We start from the raw sequence: 7,697 nt of genomic DNA on the forward strand, positions 1-7,697 counted from the left end.
AAAAAAAAACATGGACGGATAGAACCCTAGGACAAATGGTGGAAGCAAGACTATACAGACAAGATCTCACACAGAAGCATACACATACACATTCACAAAAAGAGGAAAGGGGAAAAAATCATAGATCTTGCTCCTAAAGTCCACTTCCTTAATTTGGGATGATTGGTTGTCTATTCAGGTATTCCACAGATGCAGGGTACATCAAGTTGATTGTGGAGCTTTAATCCGTTGCTTCTGAGGCTGCTGGGAGAGATTTCCCTTTCTCTTCTTTGTTCTCACAGCTCCCAGGGCTAAGCTTTGGATTTGGCCCTGCCACTGCGTGTAGATCGCTGGAGGGCGTCTGTTTTTTGCTCAGACAGGATGGGGTTAAAAGAGCCGCTGATTGGGGGCTCTGGCGCACTCAGGCCGGCGGGGACGGAGGGGCACAGAGTGCGGGGCGGGCCTGCGGTGGCAAAGGCCGGCGTGACTTTGCACCAGCCTGAGGCGCGCTGTGCGCTCTCCCAGGGAAGTTGTCCCTGGATCCCGGGAACCTGGCAGTGGCGGGCTGCACAGGCTCCGCGGAAGAGGGGTGTGGAGAGTGACCTGTGCTCGCACACAGGCCCCTCGGTGGCGGCAGCAGCAGCCTTAACTGTCTCCCGCCCGCCTCTGGATTCCGCGCTTTCAGCCGCGGCTCGCGCCCGTCTCTGAGGTTCGCGCTTTTAGCCGCGGCTCGCGCCCGTCTCCGGAGTTCCTTTAAGCAGCGTTCTTAAACCCCTCTCCTCACGCCCCAGGAAACAAAGAGGGAAGGAAAAGTCTCCTGCCTCTTCTGCAGGTGCAGGCTTTTCCCCGGCCTCCCTCCCGGCTAGCTGTGGTGCACTAACCCCTTCAGGCTATGTTCAAGCCGCCAACCCCAGTCCTCTCCCTGCGCTCCGGCCTCAGCTCGCAGCCCCGCCCGCCCCGGCGGGTGAGCAGACAAGCCTCTCGGGCTGGTGAGTGCCGGTCGGCACCGATCCTCTGTGAGGGAATCTCCCCGCTTTGCCCTCCGCACCCGTTGCTGTGCACTCCTCCGCAGCTTCGAAGCTCCCCCCTCCGCCTCCCGCAGTCTCCGCCCGCGAAGGGGCTTCCTAGTGTGTGGAAACTTTTCCTCCTTCACAGCTCCCTCCCACTGGTGCAGGTGCCGTCCCTATTCTTTTGTCTCTGTTTTTTCTTTTCTTTTTTTTTTTTGCCCTACCCAGGTACGTGGGGAGTTTCTTGCCTTTTGGGAGGTCTGAGGTCTTCTGCCAGCCTTCAGTAGGTGTTCTGTAGGAGTTGTTCCACGTGTAGATGTATTTCTGGTGTATCTGTGGGGAGGAAGGTGATCTCCGCGTCTTACTCTTCCGCCATCTTCTGCCTTCCTCCCAGTCTGAGTTTTTGAAAAATCTTTAAGAACGGCCAAAATCCAGACCACTGATAACACCAAATGCTGGTGAGGATGTGGAGCAACAGGAACTCTCAGTCATTGCTCCACCCGGGCAGCCCTAAGGCCGAGGCTGGACGTACAGGTGACCTCATCCAACGGGAAAGATGAGAAGTGTGCAGCAGGCAGGGGTGCCTGTGTTTTGCTCAGCGTCCAGAGAAAGGGCAGCAGCGAGCGCCTGGTCCCGAGGACGCTGGAAGGTGCTGGGCTGCGCGGGTACCCTCCTCGCCTGGCTTTACGCTGCGCTGGGCTGCGCCGGTGGCGCTGGAAGACCTCGCCGCGCGGCTTCGGGCGACCCCTCTCATTTTAAGTAGCCTGAGGGAAAGCATACAGAATATTGGCTCTGGCTTGAGCTACACAGAGCAGGGCAAGAGGCTCCCAGTGGACTAACTGATTCACATACATTTGTGAAAAACACTTTGATGATTTCAGAAACACTGGTAGGGTGGGAGAAGTGCAGGACCAGAAGAAGGTATGCTGAGGTTCTGAAGTAGGCAAGAGGGGCTAAATGAACCTGGTAGTGCCTTAAAGTTCATTTGTCCTCCCTAGGACTAGGTTGCTGATACCTGGGAATATTTGATTTACCACAGCTACATGATTTCTGTGGGTGTAGGATCAATTGTTCTTAGAAAATACGAGACTCCCATGAGCCGGTGAAGTCGCTTTAATTTCTATAATTGTCCATAAGAAGATAATTTGGACAAAAGGTCTTCCAGGTTTATTTTAATAAGCCAATCAACTCAATAGTATCTGAAGACCTATCTCTGTGAGTATAAATCTTGTTGATGTTTGGCTTCATAGAGGATGGCTGGATTCCCATATCTGCTTCTGCATTCAATCTGTTTTATGTTGTTTTTGCAGAAATATATGAAGAAATTCTGTGCTCAGACAGACATGTAGTTGGAAAAGTAAGGAGAATTCTGCCTTTCTAGATTATTGTAAAACATACTCTTTTTTTTTTGATGGTACACCAAAACTCAACAAGTAGTAGTTTCTTAAAGGCTAGCTGTGTGTGGAAGCTGAATCCATATCAATGGACTTTTCTTATTCTCTTCTGTTACAATCCATTAACTCATCTTGCACTTTGATGACTGTAGCTTTGTAGTATAGTGAAGTCAGGGAGCCTGATTCCTACAGCTCCATTTTCCTTTCTCATCATCTCGTACTTTGAATGGATCTTTTCACTATGCATCATTCTGTAACATCAGGTATTGATAACTTGGAAAATATTGGTTCACTGAGTTACACAGATCTTTCAAATGTTCACGAATTTCATCATACAGTATCAAAAACTGACGTTTATTTGTAATACCACCAAACTCATTAGAAAAATATTGGGAAGCTGGCAAGATCATGGAGATGGATACAGGCTTTCCAAAATTCAGGTTTTCACTTGAAAGCCTGAATTTTATCACTGGCAAAAAATATCCTTGCAGTGATAGATTTAATTCATTTTCATGATGTTTCCCAAATACCCAGATCTGAATAACCATAGTTTGTCTTTCTTTCATACTTTCAAGTAAAAATGGCATTCATGAATGAAATGAGTAGTTCAGCTTGCAACTCAAACAGTTGCACAAGTGCTTTGTTTCAGGATAACCACCGTCCTTCAGGGCGTGGCAGAAATGCAGTTTTTTATGCATACTTCCCATGTTATTTGTGATGGTTAATTCTGTGTGTCAACTTGGAGGGTGTTTTTGGATGACTTCACTCTTCCTCATCTCTCCTGAAAAGTAAGAAAAGCAAAGAGGTTTCTATAAACTGACAACCCAATGAACGATGTTAAAATCATTCCATAAGGCAATCCCTCCCTGCAACCCTTCGAGTAGCTGCGTGGGTACAAGTGCCTCTCCCGGTTTGATCTCTGTTGGTGCCACGGCCGGTAAGGGGTCAGCACCCTCCCTCACCCTACTCAGTTTGCTTCAACCCAGTGAGCCCTCTTTAAATAAGAGTACGCATGTCTGCAGTTCCAGACCTCATTTCATGCATCATTGATAGTTCATAAGAAACTATCGTATTCCAAAATAGTTTTTAAAAAAATTGATGAGGTTGAGGTCGTTTATGGTTGTTGTGTATTCACATCAGGAAGAGGAACCCTTTAAGGAGAAGAATATGGTATTTTAATTTGCATAAAGGCAATAAAACTCTTTCAGCAGCAGTTTCCCCATATATAAAAAGTGAGAACATAGCACCTCAGTGACACAGACATCTGTTACTTAAACAGATGCCACCTTCTAAACTCACTCAAGCAACCCTCTGCTCCAACCAGAGACCCCTAAACCAAAATTCAATGTGCGGATAGAGCTTAAAAGGAGGACTTTGAATAATGATTGATTTTACTTCCCAGCTTTTTTATGAATTTGCTTTGACTTTTGTTTTCAATTTAGCAAAATCTCCATCATCTCTCTCAGTAATTCCTTGCTTCTGACTTAATCTCCACAGTCTGCAAAATCCAGTGCTTCTGTCTTAGGTTCATTGTGATTAACATTAGCCCTCCCGAGGACCGGATAAATCATGGTTTTTGTTTGTTTGTTTGTTTCTTCTTGCAAATGTACTTTAAAGACTTCACAGGGCAGGGCTGCTAGCATCATCTAAAAGAGAAATGAAACTTGGTTTCTTTTTTCTAAATAGCACAAAGAGTCCCAGACTGATTTTTACCAGTTAAGCAATACTTCCCCAGCCTGAGACTGATAAGCGCCTTCAGAAGTTAGGCTTACACTTCTAAATCAGCAGTTCATGAAAGGCATTACGAAAAACTATTATACTGCTATAATGGATGACAGCACAGTCGTATATGTTACACCTTGAAGTAAGCAGTAGGATTTTCAATCACCTGATAACCTTGAAACTGCTAAGGTATCAAATTGCTATCATGAATATTGTGCAGGAGCAGAAATAACTCAGGAAGGTGCCTTTGTGAATAATAGAAAACTGCAACATTTTTACCGAGAAAATGGATTTGAGGCACTGGTGTATTGACAAACTCTCCAATGGAAACCTAAGGTAGACATTACAAGTACATTTGCATTGGGCTGTGCATCAATCCATCATAAATTCCAACAGCATTGGGTTTGTAAGATCTAGTCAGTAAAAATTTATTAGCAAAGAATCATGTTGTTTGTTAAAACTTCAAGGATGAAGGACAAGGAGAGGCCAGTTATTTTAGAACCGGACACAATAAACAAAAATATTCGTTTAGTATTTAAACTTTTCAATGTACTCCTAAATCTAATTCATTTCAATAGAGCATAGACAAGAAGAGACTTGCAAAGTGAGGATTTGCTTAATAGGCATTTAAAACAATTACTACCTGAAGGCATGGTAAAAATTAGACAGTAAATATTTATTACCTATCTCTTTTCTCTAAAATGCGTTGGTTTAATTTTTGCCAAGTCCCGGCTTTGTTCCTGAGCAGAGCACCCAGTGCTGGTCTGTGGCATTTCCAGACACCGGAGTCTCCTGAGAAGCTTCAAGAGCCATATGAAAACTCAGTGTCTGGAGTGATTCATCATTGTGTCAAATTGGCCAGCACTTTGTCACAGTGACTGACAATGGGAGAAACTTGGAAATAATACAGAGATTCTCTGCTCACTGATAGTGTCTGCACTGTGGTTAGAGAAGAAAGCCTTGAGACTGTGAGGAGAATCTTAATTTTCCTCCAAAATTAATTTTGATGTGTTAACCCTTTGTAGGTCAAACCCCACCTAACATCTCCCATGTGTCTTACTCAAAAGGAGCCATTTTCATTTAAAGTAGTTCCTGGAACTGGAAATCACCACACACTCTACAGCTTATTGGGTAGGGTGAACAATTTTTCACTACTGTTAAGCTAACTGTACCTGCTTTATACAAGGCCACTGTATCCACTTGAAAAAGCTAAGTGAAGACAATCTTCAGTAAAAGATTGTCTGGACTGACTGGATGCTACTGATGGTGGTACCAATGCAACCCAAATTTACTCATGCTTAACCCTTTTCTTGGAGTCTGGAATCATTCTGTCTATTCAATTTGGCAAAATTCTAAAAGGTTAATTATATTAATTGCTGATGTCAGGTAAACTGTTGCTGGATAAAGTATTGGAGAGCATGGGCGCTATTTGTAGAGGTCCTGAGACGCAAATGTAAATGACTTGATGCAAATCCATCCCTTCTCCCTTCTTTAGGAAATAAATAGAATCTTCTGCTGATAGCAGATCAATAATGTCACCTTCTTATTAAAAAAAAAAAAAGGTTAAAAATGTATCCTATCCAAATAGTGTGATTCCAAGAGGAGTAAATTATCACGGGGTAAACGATCAATCGATACTAGCATTTATTGACTTAAAAGCCAGAAATGATATCTCATTTATTCATAGGAACTCTGTGAGAAACGAATTATCATCATCATTTTATAGATTAGAAAATGGAGACTTAGAGAAGGGTAAATACCTTCTGCAAGCTTATGCAATTTGGAAATGGGGGAATTTGAATTTAAGTTTAAATATGCCAAATATTTTAAGTTCCAAGGATATTAGTCATCCCACCAGAGTATACAGAAGGATTTGAGGTGAGATCCATGAAAGATAAAATCAAGGAATAAAAATTAAAATAAGAAGAAATGCAGTCAAATATCTATAAGAGGAATGGTCTCAGCCACATGCAAATCAATGAGGTTAGAACGTGCTCTCTCACCATACACAAACATAAACTCAAAATGGCTTAAAGACTTAAATATAAGACATGATACCATAAAACTCCTAGAAGAGATCATAGGCAAAACGTTCTCTGACATAAATCGTACCAATGTTTTCTTAGGTCAGTCTCCCAAGACAATAGAAATAAAAGCAAAACTAAACAGATGGGACCTAATCAAACTTATAAGCTTTTGCCCAGCAAAGGAAACCACCAACAAAATGAAAAGACAACCTACAGACTATGAGAAAATATTTGTGAATGATGTGACCGACAAGGGCTTAATTTCCAAAATATACTTATACAACTCAATAACAAAGAAACAACCCAATTGAAAAATGGGCAGAAGACCTAAATAGACATTTCTCCAAAGAGGACATCCAGATGGCCAATAGGCACATGAAAAGATGCTCATCATCACTAATTATTAGAGAAATGCAAATCAAAACTACAATGAGGTACTGCTTCACACTGGTCAGAATGGCCATCATTAAAAAGTCTACAAATAACAAATGCTGGAGAGGGTGTGGAGAAAAGGGAACAGTTCTACACTGTTGGTGAGAATGTAAGTTGGTGCAGCCACTATGGAAAACAGTATGGAGGTTCCTTAGAAAACTAAAAATAGAGTAGCCATATGATCCAGCAATCCCACTCCTGGGCATATATCCAGACCAAACTATAATTCAAAAAGATACATGTGCCCCATTGTTCATAGCAGCACTATTTATAATAGCCAAGACACGGAAGCAGCCTAAATGTCCACTGACAGATGAATGGATAAGGAAGATGTGGTATATATACCCAATGGAATACTACTCAACCATAAAAACGAATGAAATAATACCATTTGCAGCAACATGGATGGAACTAGAGATTACCATACTAAGTGAAGTAAGTCAGAAAGAGAATGACAAATACCATATGATATCACTTATATGTGGAATCTAAAGTATGACAAAAATGAACATATCTATGACTCACAGATATAGAGAACAGACTTGTGGTTGCCAAGGGGAGGTCAGTGTGGGAGGGAAGGATTGGGAGCTTGGGATTAGCAGAGGTAAACTATCATATATAGAATGGATAAACAACAAGGTCCTTCTGTATAGCACAGGGAACTATACCCAATATCTTGTGGTAAACCATAATGGAAGAGAATATGAAAAAGAATGTATATATGTATAACTGAATCACTTTGCTGTAGAACAGAAGTTAACACAACATTGTAAATCAAGTATACTTCAAGAAAATTTTTTTTAAAAAGAGGGAAGGTCTCAAAATGCAAATCTGATCATACGTCATTCCTCCCTCCCTCTCTCATCTCACCTAAAACTTCACTGCTCTTAAGATTAAAGCCAGACTCATTATGATCAACAAAGCAACGTGTGATCTGGTGCATCCCTGCCTTCCAAGCCTCATCTTCCACTACCTCGTCCTTCTCTCCATTGCAGCCATGCTGGCTTGTTGGTGGTCCTTTATATCTGTCGTGCTCTCTCCTGAGTTAAGCTGTTTTTAGTCACTGAGATTCTCTTGCTTATCCTCTACCTGGTTAAATTCTTTTCATTCTATGTAGTTCAGTTAAGTGACACCAT

The 7,697-nt window shown here is 42.3% G+C and overlaps 1 long non-coding RNA gene across 1 annotated transcript; it reads right to left on the minus strand.

Moving 5' to 3' along the window:
• Window positions 1–1,735: 1,735 nt before the first annotated feature.
• LOC113633656 (uncharacterized) lies at window positions 1,736–6,187 on the minus strand. The gene is made up of 3 exons (XR_003438290.1): window positions 4,786–6,187; window positions 3,343–4,026; window positions 1,736–3,161 (listed from the first exon to the last, which is right to left on the minus strand). It is a non-coding gene; the product is annotated as an uncharacterized LOC113633656 (long non-coding RNA).
• Window positions 6,188–7,697: the final 1,510 nt, after the last annotated feature.

The sequence above is a fragment of the Aethalodelphis obliquidens genome, unplaced genomic scaffold (genome assembly GCF_003676395.1).
Source record: "Aethalodelphis obliquidens isolate GAN/ISIS:26980383/991018 unplaced genomic scaffold, ASM367639v1 scaffold2, whole genome shotgun sequence".
Classification (NCBI taxonomy): Eukaryota; Metazoa; Chordata; class Mammalia; order Artiodactyla; family Delphinidae; genus Aethalodelphis; species Aethalodelphis obliquidens.